Source organism: Stegodyphus dumicola, chromosome 2, assembly GCF_044657685.1.
Source record: "Stegodyphus dumicola isolate Sdum_Otavi_A_Nest chromosome 2, ASM4465768v1".
Classification (NCBI taxonomy): Eukaryota; Metazoa; Arthropoda; class Arachnida; order Araneae; family Eresidae; genus Stegodyphus; species Stegodyphus dumicola.
Window position 1 is genome coordinate 206,138,242 of NC_140769.1, and position 15,407 is coordinate 206,153,648.

The 15,407-nt window shown below is 31.4% G+C and overlaps 1 protein-coding gene across 2 annotated transcripts in view; it reads right to left on the bottom strand.

Annotated features, from left to right (window-relative positions):
- Nucleotides 1–15,407, bottom strand: part of LOC118192302 (uncharacterized) — a 128,786-nt gene that overhangs the window by 108,429 nt on the left and 4,950 nt on the right. The window contains exon 1 of one of the 2 annotated variants that reach the window (XM_035363242.2): nucleotides 2,555–3,022. The exons of the other annotated variant lie outside the window; for it this stretch is intronic. The gene's annotated coding sequence lies outside the window, so the exon portion shown is untranslated. Of the gene's footprint in view, nucleotides 1–2,554; nucleotides 3,023–15,407 lie in introns of those variants that run through there. 2 annotated transcript variants of the gene reach the window in all.

Here is a 15,407-nt window from a genome sequence, read left to right on the forward strand (position 1 = left end):
TTTATTAATTAATGTTAGGAATAAGATTTACATAATTAATGATAAGAAAACGATGGAGAACAATATTATAAATAACAATTAAGATTAACATTATTTTAAACACTATTTTTGTGCCCAAAAGTACATTAAAACTGTAATGTGTTGTTACCCTCAGTATATTACAACAAAATACTAGTATATTACAACAAATACAGTAAAAAAGCAAATCATTTAAAAAGTAAGTCTTTACATTTCAATAACATTTTATAAGTGTTATTTTACAGTGTATAAAATAAATTTCTAGCATCTTATGTTATATAGACTGTAAATTTCTTAATTGTGCACATTATCATCCACATAAAAATTAAAATGATTTAAGGATAATTAAGAAATTTTGCAAAACCACATATATATTCCAACCTTATATGGAAGCTAAAAGCGGCAGTGTAAAAATTAAAACTAGGCAAGAGGAAGAATTTGTATTTCGAATAAAAACTGATCGATTTCGATGGCAGTCAGAGTTTTATTCAAAATCTAGGCCAGTTTAGGGTGTGTTTTTTTCTAATTTTCTTTTCTTCATTACAATACGCTTTCTCATATTTTGGTATTTACCTGTTTTTCTCATTATTTTACGTTCAAGGACAAATTTACTGATACAAACGTCAGAGCTTTCAAAATTGCATTTTCTTATAATTGAGTTTTAGTTACTTTTAACAGTAAAAAGTAAGTTTTATCAACTGGGATACGTATTATATATCAATGCGTATTATTTTTATTTGTATAATTATAAATTACATTTTGACGTAATGGAATGCATGTTATTTTTATTGGATTTATTTAAAAAATCATTCATTTAAACTAAAGAAAAATTACCAAAAATAAATACCATTATGTAAAATATCATTTACAAAATAATAATTTTTTTACTATTATGAAAAATATTATTTATAAAATAACATTTTTTTACTATTATGAAATATATTATTTATAAAAAACTTTCAAAGAAGATATCAGAGCTTTAAACATTTAATTTCTTTAAGATTAATGAAATTTCTTTTAACAGCAAGCATTAAGTTTTATCAGGAGTAAATGCCATTTTTATTTGTTTAATGATTATAATTCCTCTGAAGTACTAAATTGCATGTTATTTTTTAATTCCAATTAATTTTAAAATATCACAAATTTAAAGCCTAAAGGAAAATTAGCAAAAATTAATATCATTGTAAAAAGTATACATTACAGTTAGTAATACTTGAAAAAATAACATTTATTAATATTATTTTTTCAAATTATTTAATTATTATTCAATTAATATTATTATAAAATACCTCCCAGCTTTAAAAATTGAAATAGTAGGTATTAATATCATTTATCTCATAATAAAATATCATCTGAGATACTGTACGTTATTTTATATTTTTCCAATCAATTTCAAAATTTTATGCCGTTATTGCAAATATACGTTTCTAGTTTGATATGTTTTATGTAGTCTAGATTTCTTACTTTTGTTGTTTGTTTTCACATTGTTGTGTAAATTATTATCAGTACTGTTATAATAATGTAAAAAAAAATAATATTGAAATTTTTGAGCTTTCAAAATTAATTTTTCATTTGAGTTTTAATTTTATTTTGCAGTAAATATTCCTTTTTATTAGATGGAAAGAATAGATCTTATTTTTATTGGAGTGCATATACTATTTTATTAATTTTTTTTAATTTAAAATATTAAGCCCTTAAAGACTGAAAAAATTAACAAAAATGATTATCAACCTAAAAATGTAAATGATAAGACTATTATAAATAAGATTTAAGTAATATCAATAAAAATTGATATAATTATAAAAGTAAACTGTTGAAAAAAAGTCCCATCCTTTTAAATTTTTTTAGTTAAATTTTAATATTTATCAGTAAATGTTCAGTTTTATAAATTGGTTGGGTTGGGTTGGGTTATTCAATTATGGCAAAGCACACGAGGGCTATCTGCCTAAAGGGAGGGATGCCTTCGTGGAGGACTTTCTAAGGGAAACTGGCTCGTATACACGATACACATGGGGAAAACCACAAAAACGTCCACGCAGCCAGCCCGTTCGCGGGATTCGAACCTCGAACCGAACTACCAGTATTCAGCGTCTTTACCGCTCGGCCGCTGGTGGGCTTTTTTATAAATTGGAAACTGTACCTGTTATTTTTTATTTATTACTGCCCTTTATTATTATTTTTATGTATTGTTATTTTACTTGATATAAATTAGATATTTAAGTTCCTAAGGCTTAAAAAAAATAGGTATCTCATAAAATGAAGATTCAGCAAGTAAGTAAATAAAATTCCTAGATAGGTATGCATATTGCTCTCTTCCCCTCTAGTTAATAAAAAAAAACATATTAAAACCTGTTAATTAAAAAAGTATGCATGTGAAAACTGAAAAATATTAACACAAGTGAATATTGCTATCCAAAACACTGAAGCTTCGATTATAATTCTATGAGAATTCTATGTTTATTATTCTAGCAATTAATATAGTTTAAAAGACTTAATTCTTAATCATTAATCTTTTGTGAAAAACAAACTAACTTACGTATTTTTGGTTTCACTTGAATGCCATCAGTAATAAATCAGTATCCAAACAGTGCAAGCAAATGTCAACCTCTTTAGAAAAGATCACACATTCCTGTTTATGTACAAACAAACAGTTCTGTCCTATAAATAGTGACACAAAGACCTACAGCTTAATCCCTCCACTGCAGTTAAGATGTCTTATCGAAGAATTAACCTCCCAATCACCAAAGCTCCAGAAGATACCGCAACATCCAACTGTACGTTCTGATGAAGCGAATGCGGCTTTCTTCTGGCAGACCGGGACACCATATTTTTAGATTAGAACATTAGGGAATGAGTCCAAGATCCGGCGGAACAGTTTGGAACTGTAGAGCCCGACGTTTGAAGAATAAAACCAAAAGAGAAGACTGATGTCAAAGGAGGTGAGAGTGTAGGGAAAATATCTAAAAACAACTCTCTTTAAAAAAAAAAAAAAAAAAAAAAAAAAAAATCCCAGGTAGTGCAGTATACCTTGAGATAATTTATGTGTGGCCGTTGTGAAGGGGATTTAAGCGTCGATGTGCAGTTTTGAGTTCTGTTCAAGGCTGCTGGTCCTTTTTTTTCCCTCCAAGCAAGTGCCGTCTGCATTAAAGTGTTTGTTGTAGGCGTGCATATGTCGCGCTACGTGTGATATGAGTAAGATGGAGTGAGTTGGGCCACATTTCTGGTATTACAAACTTCTCTTTATTATGCATTAAGGATAGAATGTTGTGTGATAAAGAATTAGCTCTTCGTTTTGTAAATTTGTTTTCTCAAAGGCAACAGACGGATAGTTCAGCAGTTTGAAATTGGCAAGTTTTATATTCTAAACCCCCGTTGTTGTTTATTTGGGCACCTATCAGTCTTTTGTGTAATATGACAGTTTTGACGGAGTTCAAGTTTTTTTCCATGCCAGAAGGCTTATGTGAACACGTTTTTCAGTGTGGAGCCATTTTGTTTTGAAATCATTATACATAAAAACGCACATTGAAATCATTATGTGCAAAAAAGCATACTATCCATATATTGGCTGAAGTCTAAACTTTTTGTGCCAGTCAGAAGCCAAGCCCATAATATTTGCTAAGCTATTGGGTTAAAATGCCACCAAACTGGCTGCTTGCACGGGTCTTTTACCAGATTTCTGCATGTAAAACGTCACCAAGCCATTTTCTGTCAGGAAGTCTTTCAAAAACTTATCGCTTTCCATGTATACAACAGCTCTGATGTGCTTTGCCTTAATCTAATCAATCTAATCCAGTTTCTTTGTGCTAGATGACAAATAGTTATATATTTCAGATTAAATTTGAAAAAAATTAAATATCTTACTTTTTGCGAATGGCAACATGTCGGCACATGGTAAATAAAATTTCGAGCTGGGGGCAATGCGTTTCTTTTAAATTTCTGGAGCTTTCTGATTAAATTTGAAACATGATTGGCTTAGACTAATGCCACTGTAAAAATTATCTTACTTTTTGTCGAATGGTAACATATTACTATTAAATCATATAATAAAAATTTCCCAAAGTTCACACAAGAGCATTAAGTAACTGAAAAACTAATTCGAAATTCAGAATTCTAGCCTCGAAATGCACGTGTTCAGAGAGGATTATATTTGTTCAAAATTTGGTGGCTCCAAGTGCTACCGTTTTTCCGCAATGTGCGGAACATACATACAGATTCTTCCTGAGTTAATGACAGAGAAAACAACAATGCCTGCGAAGAATATTGCTTCTAATTAAAACTTTAATATTTAAAAGTACCGGGAATAACTGGATTAGAATTAATGGTATGAACGAAACTTTTTTCTTTTCTTTTTTTTTAAATTAATGATATTAATTCCAATCTAATTCTTCCCAAAATTTTCAAAATTCTAACATGATAGATTTGTATATTTCATTACTCATTTCATCGAAAAGATGGTATTTTGATTTTCTCTTTATTCCGCCCATGGTTTTCCCGATAAATTTCTGCTGCTCTTCCCACCTTTGTAATTTTTTTTTTCGTTTGAAAACAAGGAACTTAAGACCTAACGCTCTCGAAATCAATACCTTCATTCAAAATCTAAGTCAATCTAGGACTGCTTTTTGCATAGTTTCTAGTTTTATTTTAGCATATTTCTCTTCCTCTTGTACAAGGTTATGTGAAGGCAATGAAACAAATGAAATAAATAAAAGTTGTGTTATGACTTATCTCACTTGCCTGAAAGTGACATCAGAACAAGCCCACAAAATTCATCGTGGCAATGTGAGCAAGATTGCGCATGTCGTTGGCAAAGCCTTGTGTATCATACAGGTGAGAGTACAACTTCGCTTATTTTTGCCTCCCCCCAGTTTTGAAGGAGAGCACCCCGGGCGAGAAAGGTCTGAAGGCCTCCCACCCCTCTTTCCCTACCACAGTTTCTCGAGAGGGCTTTCGGCTCATATTTAAAGTGCCTCATGCCACAGAGGTATTATACATTTACAAACATCCATGCCTTCTCAGGAATTTGAACTCGAGCCCTTCGATATCACAGTAGGCTCCTCTAACCACTATACTATCTGGGAGGTGATAAATAAAAGTCAATTATTGAGATGTCTCGTTTAATACAAAAGCGATCCTGAAAGAAATTGCGAAAAATACTTAACAATTAATATACTGATATTAGCTTGTTTCTTACCGTTATTTTGCGAAGCCAGGAAAGCTATTGAATGCATTTTTAAGTCAACAAATTATATTAGAAATAATGTGAAGCACCATTTATACATTCCTTAGTTTTACGTCATTCGTAATTATACATTGTTTGATACTCTGTCCTGATTTATTTCTTTTATGTTAAGAGTGAAATGTTTCATTTGTGCAACGCAGCCCACTAACGGCCAAGCTGTAAAATCTGTGAATACTGGTAGTTCCGACTTGGGTTTAAACCCAGGCGAATGGGCTGGCTGTATGGACATTTTCGTGGTTTTACCCCCGTGTAACGTGTATAGGAGCCAGGTTCCCTTAGAAAACCCTCCTCGAAGGCACCGTCTTCTTAACGAGGTAGCCCTAATGGATGCTTTATCTTGATAAACTAAACCAAATGAAACCATTTATACAACGCATAACTTAATTATACGCCATATTTTCCGAACATATCCATAGACGTTCATTTCCGCAAGTCAAACGATTTATCGAGAAGTCATTTTTTTTCAGCCAACATTTTTGGAAGTCGTGCATTGGTATTCAAGATGTAGAATGGAAGTCATGATATACATCAGAAAAGAATTCAAGTGGTGCACAGAATGCGAATCGCTTGCAAGGGTAGAATACATAGAAAATTATGCTGACCAAAAGCTTGGTGATAAGAGATGCTTCATTTTTGTGCCACTTTGGTAAGCATATTTTATCCAGACTGTTGTTACGTTTTTAGCTATTAATGCTTTAAGCTCAACATCAAATGGCACATCAGGCGATACATTCAATTTTCTCTTCGGAAAAATTCAAACTTATATCTATGTTAAAATTATTCGTGGAAAAATGCTTTATTAATTCCAGAAAACAAGTAAATACAGTCACTCTTATTTTTGCATTTAATATTATACAATTCCAATTTTTATGATTTTAAAAACTAAAGAAATACCCTAATTGTTTAAAAATACAGATAGTATTTTAAACAAACACTAGGTAGCATTAAAAACTAACATTTATGATAATAATACTAGTATACTAGAGTAATAACAATTAAATTCTGCAATTAGAACAAATTCATAAACTTAAATTTCGGTTGCATATTTTCGGTAAATTTCGTTGTAGGTATCCGGCTATTTCCTTATCCGTTCCGAAAATCGACCTAAGACTGAGAGATAATAGATGTTCCTGTGCACAGAGATATTTCTGTATTGTCTTATTCGTCATGATGATGATCCTGAAACTGACGGACAACTGACATTTCACCAAAGTTATTCGTCTCTTCTTTTATCCACGGTGACGATGATTCGGAGAATGGCGGACAACTGAGATATCGCCGCCGTTACTCGCCTATTTTCTTATTTTAGCGATGCTACTGAGACTGAAGGGTAACTGAGATTTAATTGTAGTTTTCCATCTATATTCTTATCTACCATAATGGTTCCAATGCATGATGATACTGTGATACTGAGACTGAAGGATAACTGAGATTTAATTGAAGTTCTGCATCTATATTCTTATCCACCATAATGGTTATAATACAGGAGGATAGATAAAATTTGATTAGTATTAGCTATCTATTTTCTTATCTGTTAAGACAATGATTTTAAGATTAACGGATAAATGAGATTCTATTACAATTATCTATCTGTTATCATATCCACCACGGTGGAGGTCCTAAGACTGATAAATAGACTAATGAATAAGTGAGATTTTGCACAGTTATTCGTTTATCTCTTATCCAGCTTGATGATAGTCCTGAGACTGGCAGATAACTGAGGTTTCACTGTACTTATCCATCTATTATCTTATCGCCGCGGCGATGGTTGAGACTCATGGATAGTTGAAGTCTCAACATAATTATCCGTCTGTTCACTTATTTACCACCACTAGAGTTCTGAGACTGACGGATATTGGATGTTATATTTTAATTTATGTTGCTATATTCCATTTGAAATTTAAGGCAATGATATTGTACGTTCAGATGGTATTGTACGTCTAAAACGAATTCACAAACTTCACGTGTTTTCTCATTATAATTTTAAATAAATTAAAATTAGCTTAACAGATTAATTATTATTTACTAAACGAGGTTTTGCAGAATTATAGGATTTTTTTATGTATTTATTTTTATTTTACAAAAAGTTATCTCTTCCTCCAGAATACTCCATCTCTGATCCATAACACGTTGAATCATATCCTGTCTAAAGATTTTCTTAAGGGTCAGCTTGACAAACAATTCAGTCGTACGAAAAGAAAGCAGTGAATTAATGTGTTGCTCAAGTTCTTTTCTTAGCCAATGTATCACCTTTTTCGTTGCTCATAATTCCACAGTGAACAGGAATCCATTAGAAAGAAATTCTGTGTGCCAGTGCCTTAAGCAAACAGTCTAAGATTCTTTGGGAAATATTTTGATTATTCAAAAAGGCTTGAAGCGCACTTTTGGAAACTGACAATATGACTGCCTTTACAAAAGAGTGACTACGAATCGACAGTTATTGAATAGTCACCAGCAATGGCTCCGATTTCATCATCAAAAGGCGATAGTAAGAGGGCCCATTGGTAAGTAGAAATTAAAAAGCTAGCTTTGGATACCTGCTCTAGCACGGCGTTCTTTTTCTAACATAGAGCCGTCAGTGTAGACACACATCCACTCATTTTGAGGACAGCGGACACCAATAGTCTACATTGCAATAGATCTTAATTGTGAATTGCTCATTTCGTTTTTAACAAGTCTCTGTATATGATGAAGATTCAAATTCAAAAGGTCCAAGGGATAAGGCGGTGGAGGTGGAATTAGATAATATCGGCTCAGTTAAAACGCATCAGATTCTCTCTGGGTAGCCTGGATGAAGCCAATTTGAGCTTTAAGATTTCTATAAATTTCATTATCATAGTTTCTCCAAAAAGAGTTGTCGGTCAAACGCACAAGCTTCTAGTATAATAGGATCTCTTTTTATGTAATAAAATCATGAACAGCTGCATTGTAAGAATTGTAAAAGCTGCATTGTAAGAATAGAAGTGAACCTCACTGCTCCAGTAAATATACGTAACTCTTTGTTCTGGAAGACTTCCAGGATCTGGGCCATATTCTCCGGAGTCGAGATGAGGATCTCGGTACAATAACCAATAATTGGTTGAACATGTAATTTGTAAGTAGTCATTTATATATATATATATTATTCATATTTTTATATATATTACCCATTTTATATTTTCTTGTAAATACATCGTTTGTCTTTCCATGCGAATCAGAGAACGCTTTGAAATTTTTCAAACTTGAAACTTCTGGTCTACTTTTTTTTTTAGGGAGAGACATTCTAAATATACAATTCACTTTTGGAAAGGCGTTGCAAGTGTTTTGAATCAGTAACATATAGGCATTTTTTTTGGTTAATAGATTCTGCTTCTACCTTCCATCAAATATTAATTCACACTGATGTCAGTTCTAGGACAATATTCAGCGTATTTCTTGAGAATCGACATGAGCCTCTCTTCTCCAATAAGAAAGTGTTTTGCACTCCTACAAGTCGGATCGGTTTAAATGCATAATTAACTGGAATGTGGCTCCATCTATTGAGCAAATTGAAGAAATTTTGTCTTATACACTTCTTTGAAATCGATTTGATCTTTTGTGCAAAACTGACATCAATATGGAATCAAATATAGCCTAACATTAAATTTTTGTTTTCACTTGATTTTCAAGCGTGTTGCATAACACGTAAAGTAATCAAAGTAGATGATGAATATTTTAGTTTTTTTCTATCAGTGTGAATTTTAAGTATTAGAGTATTTTAAGACATGCCACAATATTCCATTCAAAGTTCTCTTTTGACAAGTGATAATATTATGCCATGTGTCATGTTCTCACATCTCGCCGTCATGTTTTCCGCTTATAATTTACTGTGATATCTACAGATGCTTTAGACAATTTGTCGTACTGCCAGGAAACCAAAGATAAATCTTTTGTTGTGATGTTCAACTCAGAGTAATCGCAAAGGAGGTGAAACGTCTGGAAGAATGCCTGCATGACTCTTTTTTCTTTTAGAAATGTCATTTAGTGTTTGGCTGCGTGTAAGTAGCGGACAGTGACTATTTGGAAGTTGAAGTGGTTAATATTCCATACGAATTTCGGTAGATTTATAAGGAATTTGTGCATTCAATCCTGTGTACTTTAATGGCGTAAGTGGTTAGCACGTCCAGCTAGCAATTAGAAAAACCCATGATCTGAAGCCCGACGAGTTGATTAATTACACTTTTTGTCTTGGCGTTCTTTGGCGTTCAATTGAGCAAAAACCTAACTATCATTACAATTACGCTTACACCTGAAATAAAAGTCTGATGGATCACAGTTCAGTACAACCTTGCTAGATTTGGTGACTGAGTTTTGTGTCTCTCACCCGTCTAGCATTAATTGAAGGGAGGATACAGAAAATTATCGTTTCCACCTGCGTATCTCGTGGTGTAAGCGATTAGCAGGTCCAGCTTATATAAGGGAAGATATGTAGTTCGTATAGTGGCAAGAACACAGTTGATTCTTTACATTTCTCGCACCGAGAAGCGCAATAAGTCTCTACATTCACCTCAGAATTAAAACTGTAGTGGATGATAGTTTGCCACCACCTGGATTGGCCGGCTGTGTGCCGTACCTTTCTCCAGTCACGCTTTAAGGGGGGGGGGAGAAATTATAATCTAATCTCGGCCTGGTATAAATGCAATTAGTAACAGGAAGATCTGTGATCTGAGTTGATTTCTACAGCTTCCTGCTCTGAAAACTCTACTAGTATCTTCAGATTAACCTCTGACAGAGAAAGCAGAAAAATCACTGTGTTGCGAAACTTTTAAAATTAAATATGCAATAAACGATGAATATATTAATGTACATTGCAGAAAAAAAGAACAGTTCCATATATATCGTTCTGTTGGACCGATTGACATAATTCAAATTGCGTTTTTCATGTCTCGAAAGCGCTACTTGGGATATATAGTAGATTTATATATTTTTAACTTTAAATTTCAAATAAACTTTTACAGAGATATAATTATATGACATTTTTCCCTCATTGATGGTTAATAAATATTTATTAATACTATATGAAAATTTATTTTTTTAAAATTATACATGATATTATTCCAATTTTTAACTTTTTTAAAAATTTCTTTCTTCCTTCCTTTTTATTTCTTTTTACGAAGTAAAAAGGAAGTATTGTAATCGCGAAAAGTTTCAGGCAGCATATTTCAACGAAAATATCCATTTTGACCGCTATCGAATGCAATTTAACGACGTTTTTGCGTGATGTTTTTACGTAAGGACAGAATAAAATACTCTTCCTTCAAAAAATTTTAAAACTGCTTTAAAATAAATTCTGAAAAGAATTTTTCGTGGAGTCTGTACGAACGTACGTACGTACGTATCTCGCATAACTCAAAAACGAGTAGCCTCAGAACGTTGAAATTTTGTATATAGGACTGCTATAACGTGTAGATGTGCACCTCGTGTATTTTGGTTGCAATCGGCCGCACCAATCGTATATAAATATATTTATATATATATCCACTCTGTTACCCGGCTCGGTTATCTCAGTTTCTTTACTCTTATATGTTTGTAAATTGTATATTTTTTGCTTTAAAAATGATTGAATTATGTTGTTCTTATCTTCCGGTTAAGGGTTTTATGGCTTTAGTAAATATGTATGCAATATTTTTAGAGTTATCAACAATTTTAAAATTGTTTAAATGCCGCTAAGCCTAATAATGTTTTTGATGGCGGCCATTGCTCTTGTTTACATTTTAAACAGCAGGATAGCGGATTTGTTGCCAATCTAGAGAAACTTAGCTTCGCAACAACAAAGATTCATTTATTATTTAAATCATGCTTAATCCTTTCTGGAATTTTTTCGAGAAAATAAGCGTTTAAGATTTACTTCGTAATTTTTAATACAGATATTTTGAGTTTTTATGTATTTTTGCCTTGTCGCGAAGTGAAAACTGAATTAATTGAATGAGAAATATTCAATCGTCTGTTAAAAACTGTTTCTTTTTTGTTTTGTTTGCTTAATTTCTTTTATACATAGTTCTAGTTTTAATATAGTATTTGAATAGAACATGTGGCAACGATTAGATAATTCTATTCTTTAAATGATATAAATTTTGTGCATTATGAGTTATAATATCAGCGAAATTTCAATAATGTTAAGTGAATCTAGCGCCAGAGTGTCGCTATGGTAAACAAATACTAGAGTGAATTTTAAAGAATGCATTTATTCTATTGTGGTTTATGCGCTGTTGGCGAAGTAGATTTAATTCAATCCAATGAGTTTAAATGAAATGCAAGAAAAAATGCGTATAATTTAATATTCCGTACAAGGAAGTCATGTGGTGTACACATCAGATTTTTTTCTTGTACGAAGTAAAAGAAGTATTGCAATCGCAAAAAATTTCGGTTATTATGTTTCAACGAAAATATCTACTTTAACCGCTCTCGATTGCATTTGCACGATGTTATTGAGTTACATTTGCACATACGGACAGAATAAAGGACATTTTCCCCAAAACGTGAAATGGTTTTGAAATGGATTCAAAAAAGATTTTTTTCATGACGTCTGTACGTATACTGCGGAAAAAAAAAAAAAAAAAAAAAAAAAAAAAAAAAAAAAAAAAAAAGAAAGAAAGAGGGACCAGTTCTTTATCTCCCATCGTATTGAGCCGATTGACGAAATTCAAATTGCGTTTTCCATGTCTCGAAAGCGCTAGGATATGTATTAGATTTATATATAGAATTGTTCTCACATAGGTACTTTGACACAAAATCGGACTTTTTATGAATTTTTTTCCAGATTTCGATTCGACGACTCAAATTATGCCTAGATTTTAAATTTTGTAATTTTTGGTGAGAAATTTATGGAGAAATTAAAAAATTTATTTTGGCGCTTTTTTTTAATTTGCGTAGAATAATAATTCACTTGGCGAACTTCGTAATTTATAGCAACCTATTTTAATTTCCTTTTTTTCATTGCACACGAGCGAAAAATAGGTCATCGTTCAATGCGCCAATATGTAAATTCACGTATATCTTTGTAAATTTGTAATAAAAATTATCATTTTTTGAAGGTATGCATAAAAATACGTCTACTTTAAGGTGATAGTAAAAATTATACATTATAACTCGAATTTGGTTTTTGAAAAATTTATAAAAAATATTTAAAAATACAAATTTAAAAAATAAATCATAAAAAATGGGCACATTTTATTTAAAATGAATCCAAGTTTCGAAATGTGAAAGGAATAATGAAATAAGAGAGAGAGAAAAAAGAGATATTAATAAATATGTACCACATTCAATTAACATGGAGGAGCTAAAATTTTGAAAACTAATGTTTTAAAACTTACTCGTGCGATTTTTGCAAAACCTGACACTTTGGCATAATTTGAGTCGTAGAATCGAAAAATGGAAAACAATTGGCATGTCATTTCAGAAAAAGTCCAATTTTGTGTCAAAATACCTACGTTAGAACAATGCTATATATAAATGTAATACATATCCTAAGTCGCGCTTTCGAGACTTGAAAAACGCAAGATGAATTTCGTAGTAGAACGTAATAGAATTCCTATTTCGTATAATATTCGTAATAGAATTTCCCAGTAGAACGGGAGACATAGAACTGTCTCCCTTTTTATTTTTCGCAAAGTATGTGCGCACGCACATATGTATGTATCTCGCTTAACTTAAAAACGAGTAGCCTCAGAAATAGTGAAATTTTGTATATGGGACTGCTATAACATCTAGATGTGCACCTCTTTCTTGGTTGCAAACGGCCGCACGAAAAGTATATAAACACATGTATACCCACGCTGTTACCCGGCTCGATGAGCTGAGTGTTTTTATTCTTATATATTAGTAAATTGTACATTTTTTCCTTTAAAAGTGATTTTGTGTTGTTCTTATCTTCCTGTTAAGGTTCTTATGCCTTTAGTTAATTCGCATGCAATAGTTGTAGAATTATCAACAATTTGAAAAGTTCCACCAAGCCTAACTATACACAGCCATTTGTTTACATTTGAAACCTAGTAGCGTGGTGAATTATTTCAGTTTCTGCACTAACTTAAGTGTCTTTTTGCCGAGTTGGACCAGAAATTCTGTGCACAGAAAAATCTATCTTTCTGCATTTTTTAATTAATTTAATTTCAAATTTTAACTATAAATTTTTTAACTCTATTAGGTATTTTAGGTTTTTCAGTATTTTACGACTTTTAATGAAGATGTTTTGAGTCTTTATGTATTTTTTCCTTGCCACGAAATGATAACTGAATTGATTGAGAAATATGTCTCTAATGAAATTCGGGGAAATAAGTTTAAATGAAGTGAAGCAAAAAATAGGCAGAATTTAGTAGGCCGTGCAAGGAATTCGTATGGTGTCCACATGAGATTTTTTTAAAATATAAATGAAGAAAAAGATTGATGATCTACAGCAGATTTGAAAACCTGAGGTTTTGGACGAAACTTGTTAAGAAAACTCTCCCCCACCTAACTCAGACTTTTTTAGAAGTAGATACCACAAATGTAAAATTATATTTCATAAAGTGCATTTTGTAAACTAACCTTATTCTTCAACTTTTCCGTTTAATATTATTAAAATAAAAATATGTATTTCACTTTTTTGTGCGTTTTGTTTCCAGGGTTCAGTTTAGTATATGTTGCATGAAAGATATTACATTTTTCAAATCAAGATGTTTCTCATTCTTTTCCTTTAGCTTCCCTTTTAAATAAAGAATTGAAGAAAGCGAAGAGTCTAAAGAATTCTTGTCGATATTTTTACGGGAATATATAATTAAGTTATATACGGAGATACGGCCAAATTAATGCAATTAAAACTATTTATAAATCCGATAATTAAGTATACGAAAAAAAATTAATTCAGTTTTTTGTCGAACGTGGAAGAATTTAATTCTTCTGACTGGTTATTTCTTTGCATTTACGTTTTTTACGTCTTCAAAGTTAATTTTAGAGCCGAATAAAAATATAACATCATCTTACTAGCTATAAATTGTAATTTAAAAATGTACAACTGAAAATAAAGAATATTGCAGTTCCTTTTTATACTTCATTAATTCAAATAAAAATGCATCTGTAAGTTGAACGTTCGCATAAAAATAGTTCAACTGAAAAAGGGGAATTTAACAAAGTTAAATTTTCTAGCTCCCTTTAAAATTGCCTGATTTTATTTTATATATTATTTTTTTAATATAAAAATGTCCACTATTTTTTGTTAGCTGATCCTATCGATGTGCTTTTCTGTCTAAGTTCTACTTCTTTTTAATCGTAATTTTAAGATTGAAATCAACTTTATATTCGAATTTTTATGTATTATTAGTTTTCTTTACACACAATTTATTAAATTAATTTTAATTTAATTTCGAAAACTTGCATGTTTTAAGATCTAGGGCTGTTTTATTGAAATAAAGTTCAATTATGATCTTGAGAAATCTAAATGTTGAAATTTTTATTTTATTTTAATACGTTAGCAAGGTATTAAAATAATTCTTATTACGTAACAAATTCTCTTCTATTCTGATGTAAAATTTCTCTGTACTTCAAAATTTAGCTAATGCTGTTGACTTGTAGTTGAAGAGCATTTATTTTTGGCACATCAAACTCATTTGGCTGTCAGTACCCGTGGCAGTCAAAGAAGTCGCTTTTTCAAGGATCACAGAGATTAAGATCATTTTCTTTTACTTGCACTTCAAAGTGACTCTAATGCAAATGGGCACATGAACGTTCTTTGAGATATGCACGGAAAAACGCTTCATGCGTTTATGTACAGTCCAAGAAAAGTAGCTGGAAGAATTTCTTGAACTTGCTGGAACAGTTCTGAACAGGTTTATTTTTACAGAAATGTCTCAGTAATTTAAACTCAAAATGATATCTATTCCGAATTTGACGAATATATACGCTGGTATTAAATGGTCAATTCAAAACATTTGAGCATCCTGAATAATGATACAACTACAGTGGTTAAACATGAGCCAATAACAGTAAAATGCATATATTTTAAGTCGGCATAGCAACAGCGATACATTTTATTTGCAAAATAACTATAGCTTCATCGAAATGCTTTTTTAAAGTGGCGCTGTATTTAACAGAACATATTTCGTACAGAAATATTAGTATTATTATAACAAATAACATTAGTATTATATTAGTATTATTA